The sequence below is a fragment of the Phyllobates terribilis genome, unplaced genomic scaffold (genome assembly GCF_046119375.1).
Source record: "Phyllobates terribilis strain yellow unplaced genomic scaffold, ASM4611937v1 Scaffold_9__5_contigs__length_417890890, whole genome shotgun sequence".
Lineage (NCBI taxonomy): Eukaryota > Metazoa > Chordata > Amphibia > Anura > Dendrobatidae > Phyllobates > Phyllobates terribilis.
This window is the reverse complement of record NW_027362769.1, coordinates 112,052,545-112,072,922: the sequence shown is the minus strand read 5'-3', so window position 1 is coordinate 112,072,922 and position 20,378 is coordinate 112,052,545. Positions and strand designations below refer to the sequence as shown.

The window sequence follows — 20,378 nt, the reverse complement described above, 5'->3', positions numbered from 1 at the left end:
GGCTATTCACAAGGAATAGGGCACCCACCCCAGCGTAGGGTTAAGCTGAGTCTTAGTGCAGGGACAGCTTTTCCCTCCTATTCCTTAGTTCTAAATTGCAATACATAACACTCCTCGGTTGTCCAACGAACTGTGACCTCTGCCGCCAGCGTTTTCAGATGGGATTTTTTTTAATAGTTCCGCAACAAGGGCCTTCTGGTACCGCCCCATTTTCGTAGACCTGTCCGCCTCAGGAATAAGAGATAGAAAGTTCTCCTTTTAGCGTGGGTCTAGAAGTGTCACCAACCAGTAATGACTGTCACCCAAAATTTTGAGAACGCGAGGGTCATGGGAAAGGCAGCGTAACATAAACTCAGCCATGCGTGCCAGACGGCTAACAGGCAAGACTTGCGTGTCCTCACCAAGAGGATGATTGACCATGCTCTCCTCCTCCTCTCTGTCCTCTGGCCATCCACGCTGAACAGATGGTATGACAGCTGTGCAGGTAGTACTGTCTATAGCGCTTGAAACTAGCTCCTGTTCTTCCTCCTCCTCCTCTTCCTCATTGTCACTCAATCCACTTTGGGATGAGATGAGGCTGGGCTGTGTGTAATCACCCTGTATAGTTCCTTGCTCCATCTCATCGTGCTCCGCCTGCAATGCATCCTCTTTGATTGTGAGCAGAGAGCATTTCAGAAGACAGAGAAGCGGGATTGTGACGCTAATTATGGCGTCATCGCCGCTCACCATCTTGGTGGAGTCCTCAAAGTTTTGGAGGATGGTACATATGTTTGACATCCATGTCCACTCCTGAGGTCTTATGTGTGGAGTCTGAACTGAATACCGATGGCCTTGTTGATGCTGGTACTCAACAACTGCCCTCTTCTGTTCACAAATCCTTCCCAACATCTGCAGTGTAGAGTTTCAACGCATGGGGACATCACACACCAGTCTTTGAGCCGGAAGCTGCAAACCCTGCTGAAACACGGCAAGGGCAGCGGAAGCTGTAGATGACTTTCTAAAATGGGCACACAGGCGGCGTACTTTAACAAGCATATCTGGCAGCTCTGGGTAGGATTTGAGAAACTGCTGAACCACGAGGTTAAGCACATGGGCCAGGCTTGGTACGTGTGTGAGCTCGCCTCGCCTCAGAGCCGCCACCAGGTTCCGGCCATTGTCACACACGACCATGTCTGGCTGTAGGTTCAGCGGTGTGAGCCACATATCTGCCTGCTCTTTCAAAGCTGTCCACAACTCTTCAGCACTATGCGGTTTGTCACCTAAGCTTATTAGCTTCAGCACAGCCTGTCGCCGCTTGGCCGAGGCTTTGCTGCAGTGCTTCCAGCTTGTGACTGATGTGGTCATTTCGGAGATGGAGGCTGAAGAGGAGAGGGAGGCTGAGGAGGATGAGGTGCAGGAGCTGTAGACTGTGGGGGCAACCCTGATTGACCTAGGGCCCGCAATCCTTGGCATCGGGAGGATGTGTTCCATCTCAAGGTCCGACTGGGTCCCGACTTCCACTATGTTAACCCAGTGTGCCGTTAGCGAGATGTACCGTCCCTGCCCACAAGCACGTGTCCGTGGTTACTTTCCCGGTAACTGCGTTGTTGAGGGCACGGCTAATGTTTTGGGACACGTGCTTTTGTAATGTGAGGACGGCACACCGGGAGAAATAGTGGCGGCTGTGGACCAAGTACCGAGGGACGGCTGCCGCCATCAGGTTGCGGAATGCTTCCGTCTCCACGAGCCTAAAAGGCAACATTTCAAGTGCAAGCAGTCGTGAAATGTGGAGATTTAGTAGTGTGGCTGCGTATTTATGCTTGCGTTCCAAGGACTGGGGTATGAACCACTGAACGCTGCGCTGGGACAAGAACGTGGACGTGCTTCCTGATGCTGCTAGTTGAGAGTGTGCAACGACAGGTGCAGGGCAGGAGGCATCTTCGCATGCACCATGGACAGAGGATTGGCTTGCATGCACAACAGCAGAAGAAGCAATGGTGCCACCCGCAGACATTGTTCCTGGACCCTGGGGTTCGGCCCGCAAAGTCGGGTGCTTTGCTGCCATGTGCCTGATCATGCTAGTGGTGGTCAGGCTGCTAGTTTTGCCACCCCTGCTGATGCTGGCGTGGCAGGTGGTGCAAATGGCCTTTTTGAGATTATCGGCAGAGTCTTTAAAAAACAACCAGACTCGGGAAGGCCTAACAGTTGTACTGGCAACTTCCTTCATCTTGGTGTTACGGGGAACAGTTGCCTGCCTTCTGTCTGCGGCCACCACACTGCTTCTTCCTGCCTGTTGGGGTGCCCTGCCTCCCTCCCCCTGTGTGCTGCTGTCCTCACTCTGCATGTCCTCCTGCCAGGTTGGGTCAGTTACTATATCATCCACCACCTCATCTTCCACTTCCGCACCCTGGTCCTCCTCCTGACTTTCTGGCAATTGTGTCTCATCATCGTCCACCTCTTGTGAAACTTTCCCATCATCACATTTGTGTGACCGTGGCTGCTCAAATATTTGGACATCGCTACATGCGATCTCCTCTTGCCCCGCTTCAAGTGGACCGGGCGAGAGTCCTGAATCTATAAATGGAAAAGTGAATAGCTCTTCAGAGTGTCCAAATGTGGGATCAGTTGTCTCCGGGCACTCGGCATAGTGGGAGGAAGAAGGATCAGGGTGAAGAATATGCGGTCCAGACTCACGGCTACTGAGACTTAACCGTGTGGAAGACAGGGTGGTGGTGGCCAAGTGACTGGAAGCATTATCCGCTATCCAACCAACAGCCTTTCGACACTGCTCTGGGTTCAATAGTGGTGTGCTGCGGTCACCTAGGAATTGGGACAGGAAGGTCGGGCGAGAAGATGTGGGTGTTTGTTGTGGCACAATTTCAGCTTGCCCACGGCCTCGGCTTCTGCATGCACCATCACCATCACGTCCAGTTCCCCGTCCCTTGCCATGCGCCTTGCCCATTTTAAATGAGGGACAATATCTTCCACGCTCACTACAAATGGCTGAATTTGGAGCGAAGTTATATGTAATCCGTGTGATGGAGAAACCACAGTTTTAAATACCTGGCCTTTAGGTAACTATTTTGAACAGCAAACCGGTGCCAAAAACTTTGCTGAAACACTGAAAAAAAATTAGAATGGAGGCCAGAAATGGCAGAATTTTCAGAAAACGTATATGTGATCCGTGTGACGGACAAACCACAGTTTTAAATACCTGGCTTGTAGGTAACTATTTTGAACAGCAAACCTGTGCCAAAAACGTTGCTGACACACTGAAAACATTTTTTAATGGAGGCCAAAAATGGCAGTATTTTCATTCAGCGCAATTATATGTGATCCGTGTGACGGACAAACCACATTTTAAATAGCTGGATTTTTAGCGCTGTAAAAAAAATTTGAATGGAGGCCAAAAGTGGCAGTATTTTCACCACAATTATATGTGAATGTGATCCGTGTGACGGAGAAACCACAGTTTTAAATACCTGGCCTGTAGGTAACTATTTTGAACAGCAAACCGGTGTCAAAAACTTTGCTGACACACTGAAAATTTTTTTTAATGGAGGCCAAAAATGGCAGTATTTTCAGCGCAATTATATGTGATCCGTGTGACGGACAAACCACAGTTTTAAATAGCTGGACTTTTAGCGCTGTAATGTGGAAAGGACCTGGCTGTATTCTGCAGTGCCAACAAGCAAACGGCGCAGAAAATCTGTGTTCTCTGGATTGCTTTTTAAGTAAATAATGAGGATTAAGATCCCAAAAAAATTATTCCTGGCCCCTGAGACCTGGGCCTATTTCTAGAAATATCTAACAGCAGTAGAAGGCAGAACTGGAATGGAGCCTCTTGTGCTATATGCACTGCAGTCTGCTATATACACTGCCTGCCTATATACACTGCCTGCCTGATATCTCTGCGGATGGATTAGTCCTCAGAAGGACAGTTTGTTGAGATGGATATGTGTAATGTACTAGTTTTCTCCCTACACTACCTAATACACAACCAAATCTCTCTCTAGCTCAGCAGCACCTCTCCCTACACTGCCTGATTGCGGGTTAGACTGATGAGCACAGCGGCGCCAGGTCTGATATAGACCTGATGACACTGTACGGCCAGCCAATCACTGTAATGCCACAACCAACATGGCTGCGGCATTACAGTGAGTGGCAGGCAATCCCTGCATGTTGATTGGCACTCTAAAGAGCGCCAAACATGCAGGGAAGGGACCCGAGCATCCGCCCGAGCATCTCGCAAGTACTCGGCAAGCCCCGAGCATCGAGTACTGAGATGCTCGGGCGAGTAACGAGTACTTGCGAGTATGCTCGCTCATCACTAGGTGAGACACGTTGTTCTGAGGTTTGTATCACACATGATGGGATTATATACGTGGCTCTGAGGGCTGTATCACACATGATGGGATTAGATACGCGGCTTTGCAGGCTGTATTGCACATGATGAGATTAGACACGCAGCTCTGAGGTTTGTATCACACATAATGGAATTAGATACACAGTTCTATGGGTTGTATCACACATGATAAGATTAGATACGCGGCTTTGGGCGGCATCACACATGATGGGCATTATATGCGCTGCACAGCGGGCTGTATCACACATGATGGAAATTAGATATGTGGCTCTGCGGACTGTATCACACATGATGGGATTAGATACGTGGCTCTGAGGGTTGTATCATTTATGATGAGATTAGATTCTCATCTCTGTTATGTCAGTGTAAAGCCTTCTTCAGATATCTTTAACACAGGGACGTCTGAATGAAGCGTTACACTGACATTGCAGAGCTCAGTCAGTGTTCAGAGCACAACAGGGTGATGACTACACTGCTGTGCTCTGAACACTGTGGTGACAGCAGTGGTAAGTGGTGGTCGTCAGCCTGACATTGCAGTCCTAATCCCCGGCTACCGCGCCATTCTCACTGCTGTAAAAAGTCTGTACGCAGTGCTCTCACCGCTTTGAGCAGCGCTGCAGCGGTGACCTCTCCAGTGGTGAGAACAGCACGGTATCCTGACAGCAGCACAATGTCAGGCTGCTGATCACTGCCCTGATACTCACCGCATCCCGGCACCTTCTGTCACTCCTCGTGCTGAACACGGTGAGCAGTGACCGGAAGAGATTGTAGCTCATACACCGACCGCAGACATCTATGCCCGGGGATGCCATATTTGTGCTGTGTAAGTGTCACACTCAATAAATAAATAAGAATGGCAGCCCTAGTGGCTGCAGAAATAAATAAATAAATAAAAGGATGTTAAAACACCACATTTAATTTTGTATTAAAAATAATTGATATTACAAAAATAAAAAGATCCCAGCTTAAGTGGAGACGTGGACCATACATACACAACTTACACAGCTTGGTGCTAGAGAACCTGACCAGGTCTGCTAGCCTGCACCACCGGCCAGCAGCTAACTCCATGACTCCATCCCAGTGGCCCCTGTGTAGGGTTTGTCCTTCATCCATTAACCCCTGTAAAGGAATGTGGAATTACAGTGAGTACGGAAAGTATTCAGACCCCTTTAATTTTTCACTCTTTGTTTCATTGCAGCCATTCTTAGAGCCACCACGTGACCATTTTACAGACCACTTACAACAGAGGTGCAGAACCTATGGCCCATGATGCCTCAATGTGGAAACCTCAACCAAATGGATTCAAACATGATTTTCGGTGTCTGGTGGCTTGCCCATGTATATTTTTCATGTTTGAGAGCAGAGTACTAACACACATTACAGAAGCAAAGATGCACAATCTACATTCCCTATCAGTCTTTGGAGTGTGGGAGGAAACCAGAGAACCCAGAGGAAACCCACGCAAACACGAGGAGAACATAAAAACTCTTTGCAGATGTTGTCCATTGTGTGATTTGAACCCTGGACCCCAGCGCTGTAAGGCTGCAGTGCTAACCACTGAGCCACTGTGCTGCCCACGTAATAAAAAGCCTCTTTTCTTGGTGTCATGTTTCATGTTTTTTTCATTTTTGTATTAAGGTGAATTAGAATAAAAGAGTCCCTCTATGATGAGTCTATAGGGTAGAGGTTACTTCATGGGAGGACTTTAAATAATCGCGTTCCATGTTGCTATGACAGTCAAAGCACCGGCCAATCAGCTGCCAGCATATAGTGGAAGATACCATATTTTATATTTTAGGGGGAGAGTAGTGTCTTATAGATGTTTAATTATGTATTATTTTGATGAAGGAACGCGTGAAAGTCAACAAACTCCTCCTCACATGATACAATATATCATTATTACATGTGATTGCATCTAAAAACAGTATGTATTTAGAAGACAGGGGCACTTTAAATAAGAGATGAATACGACCCTCTAGTAAATAGTTCTGACCAGTGAGCGATGGCATCACAAACTGCCGCATGATGTAACAATCCAAACATTCCATCTCTATGGCAACCGGACATTCCGCCAGTAACCGTTTCACTGACACAGTGAAAACGCAACATTTCGTATTCACTTTCAGTGAAGTGAGAACCAAAATTCGAGATTGTTATCCGCAATAATGACTGAAAGAAGGTCTACCAGAGCAAATAAAGGGGCCAGATACAAGGAATATGTAGCTGATGGCCTGCTCATTTTTTTCTGGGAAAAGGAAAAACCATGTAAGTGTAAAGTGTAGATGTAAAATAGTTGTACAAAAAATTCCATTAAAGGGAACCCGGTCATTATATTAATACTTACCGAGCTATGGGCAGCATAAGTCAGAGCTTGGTGCACGACTGCAGCCAGCTGTGGTTTTTTCTGAAATGCTCCGTCGGCTCCCCCCCCCCGCACCACTTTAGTTGATTGACAGGTTTCTCAAGTGTGAACATAGGGAGCGATCTGTCAATCACCTGGAGCGAGGCAGGGATAAGATGGTCATCGGACAGTGACAGGGAGACAGACGGCTATTTAAACACCAGAGAATTTTTAGAGAAAAACATAACTGGCTGCAATTACCACCAATATTCCTAGTAAAATAGATATAAATTACTGATAAGGGAAAAAACCCTCTGGAAGAAAGTCCAAGTTAGAATGCAAACCCCAAATCAGCTGTTATTGTTTCCTAAGCAGATAATTCTCCTAATATTCCCCATTATTTCCAATAGTAGCTGTTCGTCGTATTGAAACAACATATCCAAGAAAGAGAAGAACCCTAAAATTCTTTCTGGAGCAGGCCGCCGTACTCCCTGAAATCGGAGATCCCAATACAGAGGTAGACTGCAGACTGTACACGACGTAAGTCACCATTTGTATAGTACTGTACCTGCTGTGTCAGAGGGGTCATTTACTTTTATGTCCATGTATCAGGGATAGAAGGGGTCTTGTCTCCTTATATCTACAGTACAGAATCTCACAGTTCTTAATGCATTCATTGTCTACTCTAAATAGAGATGAGATTGACGCATCGCTCGGACTTGTGGAACTATCAAGACAATTTGAGGAGAAAAGAATCCCGAACCAGTGAGTTACTCTCAGTGATGGCACCGGCCTGACTATAACTTCATCTTAGCTTATTTCTTGAGAAAGGGATAAAACGTAACTTATAATCACCAAGCATTAAACAACCCCAATAAATAAGTACAATTACTGCACTGAAGTACAAGTCCTGATTCCACAATGTGTCACTCAGGAGATGACTGATACAAACGTAAACAAAATACATACAAATACCCGACGTCTCTTAAGCCTCATAGGTTGTGTACATCAAAGCAACAACTCTCCCTTAGGCTGAGTTCACACGATGCGTTTTTCATGCGTTTCCGCGGCGTTTTTGCAGTTGCGTAAACGCCGCGGAAACGCATGAAAAACGCATGGTAGAAGGGCAGCAATGTTCCCCAATGGAAATCCGCATGTGCTGTGCCCATGATGCGGATTTTTCCGCAGCGTAAACGCTGCGGTCAAAGATCCGCAGCATGTCAATTAATTTTGCGGAAACGCTGCTCTTTTGCCGCCATTGACTTGCATTAGACCGCATGGAATCCGCATCACTGTATATGTTGATGCGCTTTTCATGCGGTCTAATGTGCGGATGGTACCCGGGTGTGGAGGAGAGGACTCTCATCCAGACCCAGGTACCATTAAAAAAAAAAGAATAAAATAAAAAATATATATATTCTCACCTTCTGACGGCCCGCGCTGCGTCCTGCCGGCTTCCCGCGCACTTCGCGGTTGAATGAAGGACCTTCGCTGACGTCAGAGTCATGTGACGGGTCACGTGACGCTGACGTCGGAAGGTCCTACAGTCTCCACTGCCGGCAGCCGGGACCGATGAAGCAGGACACCGGGGGCCATCAGAGGGTAACGTATAGATTTATTTTTTATTTTTTGACATCACACACTATATAAATCCATGCCGGCTGCATGGATTTATATAGTGTGAAGTTGACAAGCACTTTCCAAGTGATGCTAAAATCGCTTGGGAAGCGCTTGTCAACCCGCATGCGGAAATGAAAGTGAAGACCGCTTCATTTCCGCATGTCCCTGGCAGGAAACCGCATGTACAATCCGCATGCGTTTTTTCCTGCCAGAGAGATGCAGAAACGCTCAGGAAAAAATCCTGAGCATTTCTGCATCGTGTGCACATAGCCTTAAAGATCTCTAGTCTCTAAGCGTTTCAATATCTCACTAGTAGACAACTCATTAGGAGACATCTATTTACAAAGAACTATTATAATACTTAAGACCATTATGTAACTCTAAAAGTATTAAAAACTACCATAAATAAAAATAAAAAAAAATCCACAAGCAAATGTGTGTAGGATCTAGTATTAATGCACCTAAACTTCAATAATCCAGTAGGCGACTATGTTCACTACCGCACACTCAAATAAATCCACAGGGCAGTTACTGTTGTGCTAGAATATATAATTTATATGCTGAGCTTCCTTACTCCAGCATACTATATCAGCACTAAAGGAAAGATCACATTTAATCAATGCCCCTTATGCTGACAATTTATTGTCCCTGTGATCCTCCCTCCATAGTATATCAGACAACTTTGGACTGATCGTGTAACTATCCATATGATATATCAGTCGCTCTATTTTCATGGAGTATCCAAATGCATGCTAAGATCATCATCTCGTTTACGATGAGGTCCCCTTTACCTCCTCAGTCGGGGCATTCAATAATGTCCCTCACAGTGAGAGTCATTGCACATAAGCAATGGTATTATCTGCCCTATCAGTCCGATCATTCAGCAACGACAGCACACAGTGAGGGTCCAGCTATCATCTATATTGTAAATGTCCCTTATTGTAAATGCCTATAATTCACATTCAGAGTCTAGCATATATCACACTAAACTGCGATCAGGCCCTCACTATTACAAGCATATTGTTATTAGCTCATTTGCCTTCTACCAGAAGTTGTCACACAACATTCAAGTGTGCATAACGCCAAAGATGCTCCCTGCATTGACTATCGTATATAATGAATAGCACCAACAACATGCCCGTTATTTAAAGATAAGGTCACACCCATTCGCTGACGTCAGACCTGCACGCCTAACCCTAATGTATTTATTGTCTAACCTAAACAGAGATGAGATTGATGTCGCGCTCGCGATTATTGAGCTATCAAGAAGATGTGAGGAGCACAGAACATCTGAGCAGTGAGTTACAATCAGTGATGGCACCAGCCTCACACTATAACCTCATCTCAAGATCTTATTTCTTGTCCGTTACACATGTAGAAAGTCTGGATTTTTTATTCCTTCTTCAGGGCTGAAAAACCAAAAATGAAGAACGACTCAAGGAAAAGAGCTGATAAGACCAGCAAGCCGCCCCCCAAGAAAAGAGCAAAAAAGAGCAACTACCAGTCACCACCATAATTTACCATATTTCTATTATCTATTTTATTTATAGAGCTAGTTTTTTATTCTGATAGTTTTTAGTTTTAGTTAATGATTGAGCGCTTATTTCTATAGTTATAATTATTTCTATATTTTTAAATCTATTTATATTTTTGTATATTTCGCATTTATTATAAATAAGAGATCTATATTTTTATACGAAAGCGGATAACATCCACGAGCCAGTACCATCTATGGCTAACATCCATCGGCCAGTAACAATTATGCCTAAAATCCATCGGCCAGTAACAACTATGCCTAACATTCATCAGCCAGTAACAATTATGCCTACCGTCCATCTGCCAGTAACAACTATGCCTAACATCCATCTGCCAGTAACAACTATGCCTAATATCCATCTGCCAGTAACAACTATGCCTAACATCCATCGGCTAGTAACAGCTATGCCTAACATCCATCTGCCAGTAACAATTATGCCTAACATCCATCTGCCAGTAACAACTATGCCTAATATCCATCTGCCAGTACCATTGATGGCTAAACTCAACCTGCCAGTACCATCTACCGATAACTTCCACCTACCAGTAACAATGATGCCTAATTTTGACCTGCCTGTACCATCTATACCCAACTTCCACCTGCCAGTTCCATCTACGGCTAATATCCACCTGCTGTTATCATCTATGCATAACTTCCTCCTGCCAGAACAACCACCGCCAGCCACCACCATAATTTAACATTTTTTTTATTCATTTTTTTATAAAGCTAGTTTTTTATTCTTATACATCTATTGGTATTTTTAGATTTAGTGAATGTCATATTTATTTTTCAATTTTTTACTCAATTTATATTTTTTTATATTTTGTATATAGTGTAAATATTGTAAATAAAAGATATATATTTTTATACAAAAGCGTTGGTTGTGGATTGTGTTCTTTATTTCTCTATAAATTTGCTTTGACCTAAGAGATGATGATTAGTGTTGAGTGAGCACTAAAATGCTCGGGTGCTCGAAGCTCGGGCCGAGCTCACCGTGATACTCGGGTGCTCGACCCGAGCAATGAGCCCAATGTTAGTCTATGGGAGACCCGAGCATTTTTGCGGCGGCACTCCCGGCAGTCTGTAGAAAGCCTAAAAAGTGCCCAAAACGATAGTGTCAGTGCTCAAATGACATGGGGACAGCATGGGGATCGCCCCAGGAAGCATTTCTGACCCCCAGGTCACTGCTGTAAACAATGTGGTCAGAGGTATTAAGCCACTTTTACGGGCTCACAATAAAATGTTCAAAAACAAAACTGAAACTGCTTTCCTGTGAAATATGTTAAGGAACATCCTTTCCAGGGTAAAGACTTGTGTATAAGGTAAAATAAATAACCAAAAACAAAAATACTCCTCCACACCTTGGGCTATGTTCACAAGTAGCTTTTTCTTATGCCTTTTTGCACTTTTGTATTGCTTTCAACCGTGACAAATGCATTCACCGGGAAATGTCATTTTAACATTTTACAACCTTATCTGCCATGTGCTGTGTGACACATGCATACAGTGCTGAAAAGACATGGGAACAGCATGGGGAAGACCCCTAGAAGCATCACTGACACCCAGGTCACTGCCTAAGGCTATGTGCCCACGATGCGTTTTCCAAGCGTTTACGCTGCGGAATTTCTGCAGCGTAAACGCTTGGGAAACGCTTGGTAAACCTTCCCCATGGTCTCCAATGCAATTCCGCACTTTCAATGCCCATGTTGCATATTTTTCCGCAGCGTTTATGCTGCGCTCAAACATACGCAGCATGTCCATTAATTTTGCGGACACGCAGCGTAATCGCCGCCATTGACTTGCATTAGAACGCGCCAATTCCGCAAGACTGCATCTGTACTTGCGTAATTGGCGCGTTCTAATGTGCGGATGGTACCCAAGTCTGGAGGAGAGGAGACTCTCATCCAGACCTGGGTACCATAGAATCTGTAAAAAAAAGAATTTAAAATAAAAAATAAAGTTTATACTCACCTTCCGATGTCCTCCCGGTGTTTTGTCCACGCCGTCCGGTCTCTTGCAATGTTCGCGCTGTTGTGAAGGACCTGCCATGACGTCACTGAGTCATGTGACCCATCACATGACTTAATGACGTCACCGCAGGTCCTTCACACCACCGCAAGCAATGCAAGAGACCGGACGCAGCAGAGATGACACCGGGAAGACACCGGAAGGTGAGTATAATCTAATTTTTAATTTTTTACCATTCTTATTCTTTTTCTTAACTATTACTTGGTCACACTATATAAATCCATTCCATGCCGGTTGCATGGATTTATATAGTGTGACCAACTTGTCAAGCACTTTTCCAAGTGATGCTAAAATCGCTTGGAAAACTGCTTGAAAAAACGCATGCAAAAACGCATGTAAAAAGCTTCTCTCTTGCCGAAAAAAAGCATGTAAATCTGCATGCGTTTTTTTCTGCCAGAGAGAGGCAAAAACGCTCTGCATCAAATCTGCTACGTGGGCACATAGCCTAAAAGTGTGCCCATCAGAAGTGATTCTTGCCGCATCAGAAGATGCAGACTTGCAACTATCCCCGTGCAAGTCCTTGTCCCAGGGTAGTGTTCAATTGTACCTCCCCCATTCCTTGCAGTGCAAGCGCAAGTATGCAGCCTGCCACCCACCCACCCCCAGGCTGCAATACCATACTGCTTGCTTTCTTGCCTAAAAGGCCCAATTTCAAGTGCATGTAGAGGCGGAATCAGGCCACCACGTCATGGCTGCGTCGGCGGCCTGGTATCCATACTCAGTCCCCAGCCGCCCAGCGGCCGGGTGTCCACGCTTGGTCCCCAGCCGCCAGGGGGCGGCCGGGTGTCCATACTCGGTCCCCAGCCGCCCCGCGGCCCCACACACAGTCCCCAGCCGCCTGGGGGCGGCCGGGTGTCCCTAAACAGTCCCCAGCCGCCCCTATTTGTCCCGGTGCGCCTTATACACAAGCGCGCATACCAAAACGTTACCTGTGCCCTCCCCAGTGCATTTAGGGGGAAGGACAGCCTAACCACAAACACGTGGACAAATGAATGTGGCCAGGGATGATCCATCTCACTGACGCCTTCACACTGGGTTAATATTGTGGAAGCCAGGACACAGTTGGACACTGGGATGCAACACGTCCTCCAGACATAGAGGATTGCGGGTCCTGGGTCAATCAGGTTTCAACACAAAGTTTAGAAGGTAGACAGCAGCAGTGGTCGGCCTCCTACACAACGAGTAAATTATTCATGATCATGAGGCCATCCATCTCCTTAGCTTTCTGTTCCTTGGAATGCAAGCGCATGTATGTAGTAGCGGCTAGGCCTGAGGTGGTCAGCGTTTTGGCGCATATCCTACCTCCTCCGAGGATTGCTGGATGTTTTCCTGCTACTATCCCAGTTCTATGACTCCCGTTAAACCAAAGCTTCAGGTGATGAATGAAGGATGAGGTGGTGGCAAAGGAGAAAGAGCAGGAGGAACAGGGACCATTCACATCAATATCAGGCCAGTCAACCACACATGTCTTGTAGGATATGTTTCTGTACCAAAAGGAGCAGTTTGGCTACAAAGTTATAGGGCATACAGTGAGTGCAATGCCTACCAAAAAATTCGAGGCACTCCAATGCCCCTTGGAAGTGACATAGAGGTCAGAGGGCCTTAACTAAACCGTTTTTTCCATTTATAGCAACTGGGTCTCCTGTACACTGTTGGCCTAAGCAGTGAATGGAAGGCTTTCCAAAAATTATAAGGAACTGCAATTCCCCTTGAAACAGACGTGGATTACAGCGTATTAAAAACCTTCTACCCATTATTGGGGAGTGGGTCTCCCTTACTGTTCGCCTATGCATTGAAAAGCAAAAGCTGACTAAAATTAGGAGGAAATGCAATGCCCGTTGGAAGAGTCGTGGAGGTTAGAGGTAATTAAAAACAACACTTCAATGCCCCTTGAAAGAGCTGTGGAGTTCAGAGTGGTTTAACCAGACGGTTTTAATGCCCCTTGGAAGAGTGGTGGAGGTCGCAGCTGATTAAAAAGACAATATCAATGCCCCTTGGAAGAGCTGTGGAGTTCAGAGTGGTTTAACCAGACGGTTTTAATGCCCCTTGGAAGAGTGGTGGAGGTCGCAGCTGATTAAAAAGACAATATCAATGCCCCTTGGAAGAGTGGTGGAGGTCGCAGTGGAATAAAAAGACAATATCAAGGCCCCTTGGAAGAGTGGTGGAGGTCTCAGTGGAATATAAAGACAATATCAATGCCCCTTGGAAGAGCTGTGGAGTTCAGCGTGGTTTAACCAGACGGTTTTAATGCCCCTTGGAAGAGCTGTGGAGTTCAGAGTGGTTTAACAAGACGGTTTTAATGCCCCTTGGAAGGGTTGTAGAGGTCGCAGTGAAATAAAAAGACATTATCAATGCCCCTTGGAAGAGTGGTAGAGGTCGCAGTGGAATAAAAAGACAATATCAATGCCCCTTGGAAGAGTGGTGGATGTCGCAGCTGATTTAAAAGACAATATCAATGCCCCTTGGAAGAGTGGTGGAGGTCGCAGTGGAGTAAAAAGACAATATCAATGCCCCTTGGAAGAGCTGTGGAGTTCAGAGTATTTAACCAGACGGTTTTAATGCCCCTTGGAAGAGCTGTGGAGTTCAGAGTGGTTTAACAAGACGGTTTTAATGACCCTTGGAAGAGTGGTAGAGGTCGCAGTGAAATAAAAAGACAATATCAATGCCCCATGGAAGAGTGGTGGAGGTCGCAGTGGAATAAAAAGACAATATCAATGCCCCTTGGAAGAGTGGTGGAGGTCGCAGTGGAATAAAAAGACAATATCAATGCCCCTTGGAAGAGTGGTGGAGGTCGCAGTGGAATAAAAAGACAATATCAATGCCCCTTGGAAGAGTGGTGGAGGTCGCAGTGGAATAAAAAGACAATATCAATGCCCCTAGGAAGAGTGGTGGAGGTTACAGTGAAATAAAAAGACAATATCAATGCCCCTTGGAAGAGCTGTGGAGTTCAGAGTGGTTTAACCAGACGGTTTTAATGCCCCTTGGAAGAGTGGTGGAGGTCGCAGCTGATTAAAAAGACAATATCAGTGCCCCTTGGAAGAGTGGTGGAGGTCGCAGTGAAATAAAAAGACAATATCAATGCCCCTTGGAAGAGTGGTGGAGGTCGCAGTGGAATAAAAAGACAATATCAATGCCCCTTGGAAGAGCTGTGGAGTTCAGAGTATTTAACCAGACGGTTTTAATGCCCCTTGGAAGAGCTGTGGAGTTCAGAGTGGTTTAACAAGACGGTTTTAATGACCCTTGGAAGAGTGGTAGAGGTTGCAGTGAAATAAAAAGACAATATCAATGCCCCATGGAAGAGTGGTGGAGGTCACAGTGGAATAAAAAGACAATATCAATGCCCCTTGGAAGAGTGGTGGAGGTCGCAGTGGAATAAAAAGACAATATCAATGCCCCTTGGAAGAGTGGTGGAGGTCGCAGTGGAATAAAAAGACAATATCAATGCCCCTTGGAAGAGTGGTGGAGGTCGCAGTGGAATAAAAAGACAATATCAATGCCCCTAGGAAGAGTGGTGGAGGTTACAGTGAAATAAAAAGACAATATCAATGCCCCTTGGAAGAGCTGTGGAGTTCAGAGTGGTTTAACCAGACGGTTTTAATGCCCCTTGGAAGAGTGGTGGAGGTCGCAGCTGATTAAAAAGACAATATCAGTGCCCCTTGGAAGAGTGGTGGAGGTCGCAGTGGAATAAAAAGACAATATCAATGCCCCTTGGAAGACTGGTGGAGGTCGCAGTGGAATAAAAAGACAATATCAATGCCCCTTGGAAGAGCTGTGGAGTTCAGAGTGGTTTAACCAGACGGTTTTAATGCCCCTTTGAAGAGCTGTGGAGTTCAGAGTGATTTAACAAGACGGTTTTAATGCCCCTTGGAAGAGCTGTGGAGTTCAGAGTGGTTTAACAAGATGGTTTTAATGCCCCTTGGAAGAGTGGTGGAGGTCGCAGTGGAATAAAAAGACTATATCAATGCCCCTTGGAAGAGTGGTGGAGGTTGCACTGGAATAAAAAGACAATATCAATGCCTCTTGGTAGAGTGGTGGAGGTTACAGTGGAATAAAAAGACAATATCAATGCCACTTGGAAGAGCTGTGAAGTTCAGAGTGGTTTAACCAGACGGTTCTAATGTCCCTTGGAAGAGTGGTGGAAGTCGCAGTGGAATAAAAAGACAATATCAATGAGCCATGGAAGAGACGTGGAGGTCACAGTAGCTTAACAATCCGGTTTTAATGCCCCTTACAAGAGCCATGCAGTACAGCATCTTAAAAACATTATTCCCATTATTGGGGAGTGGGACTTCCATAGTCTTTGCCTATGCCTTCCAAACAAAAGCTGCCAAAAATTAGGACGGAGGAACTTGCAATGCTAGCAAACAAGAGCCATGCAGTACAGCATCTTAAAAACATTATTCCCATTATTGGGGAGTGGGTCTCCCATAGTCTTTGCCTATGCCTTCCAAACAAAAGCTGCCAAAAATTAGGATGGAGGAACTTGCAATGCCCCTTACAAGAGCCACACAGTACAGCATCTTAAAAAAATTATTCCCATTATTGGGGAGTGGGTCTCCCATAGTCTTTGCCTATGCCTTCCAAGCAAAAGCTGCTAAAAATTAGGACGGAGGAACTTGCAATGCTGGCAAACAAGAGCCATGCAGTACAGCAACTTAAAAACATTATTCCCATTATTGGGGAGTGGGTTTCCCATAGTCTTTGCCTATGCCTTCCAAGCAAAAGCTGCCAAAAATTAGGATGGAGGAACTTGCAATGCTGGCAACATGGACTAAGGTCACCCTGGTGGTATAGTGGTGGTGGAGACTGAGGATAAGGAGAAGAGCAAAATACAGCTGAAATTAGGAAGCGTATACCCATGTGTGGGTGTGAAGCGGTGCATGGGAATACACCTCCCGAAATAACACAGTGGTTTTGACTTTATGTTACTCTGCTGTCATTTGGTGGTGTTGAGAAGTCTCGCCCAATCCAGCCCTTGTTCATTTTGATAAGGGTCAGCTTGTCAGCATTGTCACTTGACAGGCGAGTGCGCTTATCAGTTATAATTCCCCCAGCGGCACTTGAAACATGCTCCGATAACACGCTAGCGGCAGGGCAGGCCAGGACCTCCAAGGCGTACAGAGCGAGTTTATTACAAGTGTCCAGCTTGGATACTCAAAAATTAAAAGGCACAGAGGAATCACGGAGGACGCTGGTACGGTCGGCGAGGTACTCCCTCACCATCTTTTGAAACTTTCCACTCCTTGTGAGAATACCCCACGCCTCAGGGCCTGTAAGCTGGGCGGGTCTCAGAAAACTGTCCCAGAACGTTGACAGTGTTCCCCTGCCTCTGCTGGATTAGAGTTGCATCTCTCTCGCCTGTACGCCTTGGTTGGGCAACGAACTGTGACCTCTGCCGCTAGCGTGTTCAGATGGGAATTTTTTTAACAGTTCTGCAGCAAGGGCCTTCTGGTACTGCCCCATTTTTGTAGACCTCTCCACCTCAGGAATAAGAGAGTGAAAGTTCTCCTTGTAGCGGGGGTCTAAAAGTGTCACCAACCAGTAATGGCTGTCACCCAACATTTTGACAATGCGAGGGTCACGGTTAAGGCAGCGTAACATAAAGTCAGCCATCCGTGCCAGACTGGTAACGGGCAAGACTTCCATGTCCTCACCAAGATGACGACTGACCATGCTTTCCTCCTCCTCCTCCTCCCTCCTGTCCTCAGGCCACCCACACTGAACCGACGGTATGACAGTTGTACAGGTACTACCGTCTACAGCGCATGATACCAGCTCCTGTTCTTCCTCCTCCTCCTTCTCTCCCTCATTGTCCCCCAATGCACGTTGTGATGAGATGAGGCTGGACTGTGTGTAATCGCCCGCTACGGCTTCTTGATCCATCTCATCATACTCTAGCTGCAATGCCTCCTCTTTAATTCTCTGCAGAGAGCGTTGCAAAAGACAGACAAGTGGGATGCTGATGCTAATGATGGCGTCATCGCCACTCACCATCTTGGTGGACTCCTCAAAGTTTGTCGAGATGGTACATATGTCAGACATCCGGGTCCACTCCTGAGGTCTTATGTGTGGAGTCTGACCTGAATATAGACGGCCTTGTTGCAGCTGTTACTCTACAACTGCTCTCTTCTGCTCACCTTTGCAACATGTGGAGGGTAGAGTTCCAACGTGTGGGGACATCACACACCAGTCAGTGTGCCGGAAGCTGCAAACGCTGCTGCAACACAGCAAGGGTGGCGGAAGCTGTAGCCGACTTGTGAAAATGAGCTGAAAGGCGGCGTACTTTGACGAGCAGATCTGGCAACTCTGGGTACGATTTAAGAAACCGCTGAACCACGAGGTTAAGCACATGAGCCAGGCATGGTACGTGTGTGATCTCGCCTCACCTCAGAGCCGCTATTGTCACACACGACCATGCCTGGATGTAGGTTCAGAGGACTCAGCCACAGATCTGCCTGCTCTTTCACAGCTGTCCACAACTCACAAGCAGTGTGAGGTTTATCACCTAAGCTTATGAGTTTCAGCACAGCCTGTTGCCGCTTGGCTGAGGCAGTACTGCAGTGCTTCCAGCTTGTAACTGATGTGGTGATATCTGAGATGGAGGCTGAACATGAGGAGGAGGAGGATGATGATGCGCAGGAGCTGTACACTGTGGGGGAACTCTGACTGACATAGGGCCCGCAATCCTCGGTGTGAGGAGGATGTGTTCTGTCCCAAGGTCCGACTAGGTACCGGCTTCCACTATGTTTACCCAGTGTGCCGTCAGGGAGATGTACCGTCCCTGGCCACAAGCACTTGTCCACGTGTCCGTTGTCAGGTGGACTCTCCCAGTAACTGCGTCGTTGAGGGCACGGCAGATGTTTTGGGACACGTGCTTGTGTAGTGCGGGGATGGCACATCAGCCAAAATAGTGTCGGCTGGGGACCGAGTACCGAGGGACGGCCACCGCCATAAGGTTGCGGAAGGATTCCGTCTCCACCAGCCTAAAAGGCAGCATTTCCAACGCAAGCAGTCGTGAAATGTGCGAATTTAGGACTGTGGCCTGTGGGGCGTTGGCTGCGAATTTGCGCTTTCATTCAAAGGTCTGGGATATGGACAATTGAACGCTGCAGTGGGACGTGGACGTTGATGCTGTTTCTTGAGAAACTGCCAGAACAAGTGAAGACTGAGAGGAGGGGGCATCTTTGTATGCAGTATGGAAAGGGGATTGCGTTGCATGCACATCAGCGGAAGAAGCAGTGGTGACACCCGCTGACACTGCTCGTGGACCCTGGGGTTCGCCCCACAAAGTCGGGTGCTTTGCTGACATGTGCCTGATCATGCTAGTGGTGGTCAGGCTGGTAGTTTTGTCACCCCTGCTGATGCTGGCCTGGCAGGTGGTACAAATGGCATTTTGGGGTTATCAGCAGAGTCTTTAAAAAAATTCCAGACTCTGGAAGACCTACCGGTTGTACTGGCAACGTCCCTCGTGTTGGTGTTACGGGGAACAGTTGCCCGCCTTCTGTCTGCGGCCACTACACTGCTTCTTCCTGCCTGTTGGGGTACTCTGCCTCCCTCCCCCTGTGTGCTGCTGGCCTCGCTCTGCGTGTCCTCCTGCCTCGTTGGGTCAGTTACTAGATCATCCACCACCTCCTCCTCTTCCACTTCCGCACCACGGTCCTCCTCCTCACTTTGTGGCAATTGTTTCTCGTCATCATCCACCTCTTGTGACAAATTGCCAGCGTCGCCTTCCTGTGGCCGTGGCTGTTCAAATATTTGGCCATTGCTACAAGGGATCTCCTCTTCTACCATTTCAAGCCTAGCAGGCGAGGGGCCCAAATATGGAAATGGACCAGTGAACAGCTCTTCAGAGTGTCCAACTGTGGGATCAGTTGCTGTCTGACGACACTTTGCATGGTGGGAGGAAGGAGCATCAGGGTGAGAAGGAGTATGCGGTCAAGACTCATGGCTACTAAGACTTGACCGTGTGGAAGACACACAGGAGGTGGTGGTGCCCAGGTGACTGGAAGTATTATCTGCTATCCAATTAATAACTTCACACTTATCACTTCGCAATAGTGGTGTTGTTGTGTGCTTCCCTAGTAATTCGGTCAAGAACTGGGAGAGAGAAGTTGTGGCTGTTGGTTGTGGCACATTTTCACCTTGGCCACGGCCCCGTCCTCTGCACGCACCATCACCAGAACGTCCAGTTCCACGTCCTTTGCCATGCGCCTTGCCCATTGTAAATGAAGTGAAATAGCTTACACTCGCATTATCAATGGCAAAAGGGTAATAAAAAGGAGATTAGAACCGTGGAAGTGGAAAACCACAGTTCTAGTTCTCTGGCCTACACCAGAATCTTTTAAACAGATATATTTGTGTCTGAACAGTCAGCGAGACACTCAAACTGTTTTTTTTTATGTAAAAAAAGGCAAAAAGGTGGATTACACCCAGATTTGAACCGTGGAAGTGGAAAACCACAGTTCTAGTTCTCTGGCCTACACCAGAATCTTTTAAACAGATATATT

The 20,378-nt window shown here is 46.6% G+C and overlaps 1 long non-coding RNA gene across 1 annotated transcript in view; it reads right to left on the bottom strand.

The window, feature by feature from the left end:
* Positions 1–5,350: 5,350 nt before the first annotated feature.
* Positions 5,351–20,378, bottom strand: part of LOC141160866 (uncharacterized) — a 131,127-nt gene continuing 116,099 nt past the window's right edge. The window contains exon 4 of the long non-coding RNA XR_012250549.1: positions 5,351–5,464. This is a non-coding gene — a long non-coding RNA (uncharacterized lncRNA). The remainder of the gene's footprint in view (positions 5,465–20,378) is intronic.